A 2,256-nucleotide genomic window follows, 5' to 3' on the forward strand; every position below is an offset into this window, starting at 1 on the left:
GAGTAGTTTCCTAGCTAGGGAGATGGTGAAGCATGTATGAATGATGGAATAGTGTAATTTGGGGATAATTGATGGAGTTGATGATATGATTAAACTTGGTTGATTTTTCATGTGCATGTGTGTGATTAATTGAGGTTTGGCCATCTTTGATTAATACACTAGATTGCATTGTAAGCTTGCTATGATACGGACCATTGATTAGTAGACTTGCAATTTCACGATTGAGGTGCTTTGTGACGTTCCCTAGGTAGTGTTTAGCGTAGTTGACGCTAGTTAGACCTCTAGGTGAACCACCTTAGTATGCTCTTTTGGATACATGATGATTTTCCTTCATATCGCTTGACTTAGTCGGTTTGACCTCCCAAATTACCGTTTCCATTATGATTGCATGTGGATCCATTGCCCTAGTGTCTTAGATTGATTTAATACAAGTTTGCATACCTAGTTAGCCTTAGTTCTACCTCAAACCCCTTCTTGATTCCGAAATAGCTTGATCTAGACTTCGTGCACTTGATATCCATTCCCTTGGGTTCGACCTTGACTTGCCACTACGCTAAATAGGGGTTAGTTAAGCTACAAATTTTGTTTGATTGGGTGGGGTGGTAGACCAACGACCTACCGTTCTCCGTCCCATCAAAATGGCGCCGTTGCCGGGGAATGGTGCTTGAGTGTATGTTGTTTTTGAGTCTATTTCATTTTGATAAAATACAAAAAGATTTTGTTTCTCTAGGCTACATTTGTAGCCGAGCTACTAACATTTTTGTGTGAGTTTTGCATGCATAGAACCCGTGATCGTCCCCTTGTTCCCCTTGATCCGGAAATTGAGAGGACTCTTTCAAGAAGAAGAGTGGATAATAGATCCTTGGCTTATAGCTCTTCAAGTGAAGAAGAAATTCAAGAAGAACAAGGAATGGGTGAAAATCCTAGAATAGCCTTGAAGGAGCTTGGAGTGCCCGGGGCATATAGGTTTGAGAGTGGAATAGCTCCACCTACTACCCCGGCAAATGACTTTGAAATCCGGCCGGCAATGATCACCTTGATTGAGAGAAGGCAATATAGTGGGGCTAAGAATGAGAGCCCATTGAACCATTTGAAAGAATTTGAAAAATATTGCAACACTATCAAAGTCAATGGGGTCTCTCAAGAATTCATCCGCCTCAAGTTGTTCCCTTTCTCTCTATTAGGAAGATCTTTGGAGTGGCTAGACAAGGAGGTGAAGCCCAACTCCTTGAGAACTTGGGATGATGTTACAAAGGCTTTCTTGTCCCGTTTCTATCCCCAAAAGAAGACGGCGGAGGCAAGAGCCTTGATTCAAGGGTTCAAGCAAAGGCCGAATGAAAGCCTTTATGAAGCATGGGAGAGATTCAAAGAGTATCAAAGGGAGTGCCCTCACCACGGAATCCCCACATACCAAGTGATTCAAATCTTCTATGGCGGTTTAAGTCCCCAAGGCAAGTCATGCCTTGATGGAGGGGCCGGGGGCCCTATCATGAACAAAACCGAAGAAGAAGTTGTGGACATCATTGAGGACGTGGTGACATATTATAGGGATAGGCAAGATGGGGAGAGAGACTCTTCAAGCAAGCAATCTTCATTGTATTCGGTGGACCATCTCAATGCAATCAACAACCTTTCCTCCCAAATGACAAACTTAGGGAAGGAGGTCACCGCAATCAAAGCTAAGATGGAGAGCGCTTCTACCTCTTCTCAAGCTTCTAATCTTCCCTCCCAATTTAAGGGGAGAGGTACTCCTTCTAACTCTCAACCCCCTCCCTCTTCACATAATATGCCTTTGGGTTGCTTGTTTTGTGATGCATGTGGATCGTATGATCATGACTCTAGTGTTTGTCCTAATGAATGTGTTGATGAATTTGACAACAATGAGTGTGAACATGTTAATTTTGTGTCAAACAACAATGTTCAAAGGTTTGATAATCAAAAAGGCCAATGGAATAGGAATTACCAAAACCAAGGCAATTTTGACAACTATAATCATAATGGTGGTTATAGGAACCAAGGGAATCAAGGTTCTCGTGGTAACAATAACCAAGGTTATAGTAGCCAAAATCAAGGCCAAAATTATGGTAATCAAAATCATAATTATGGTAATCAAAACAAAGGTTATGTGAATCATAACCAAGGTAATGGAAATCATAATCATGGTGGTGGTAACCATAATCAAGGGTATGGTTCAAATCAAAATAGGAGTAATTGGAACAACCAAGGAAGGGGATATTTTCTAAACAATGCTCAAAG

The 2,256-nt window shown here is 41.5% G+C and overlaps 1 pseudogene; it reads right to left on the reverse strand.

Moving 5' to 3' along the window:
- Window positions 1-1,302: 1,302 nt before the first annotated feature.
- Window positions 1,303-1,401, reverse strand: LOC145587059 (small nucleolar RNA R71; annotated as a pseudogene).
- Window positions 1,402-2,256: the final 855 nt, after the last annotated feature.

Source organism: Chenopodium album, chromosome 16 (assembly GCF_948465745.1).
Source record: "Chenopodium album chromosome 16, dcCheAlbu1.1, whole genome shotgun sequence".
Classification (NCBI taxonomy): domain Eukaryota; kingdom Viridiplantae; phylum Streptophyta; class Magnoliopsida; order Caryophyllales; family Amaranthaceae; genus Chenopodium; species Chenopodium album.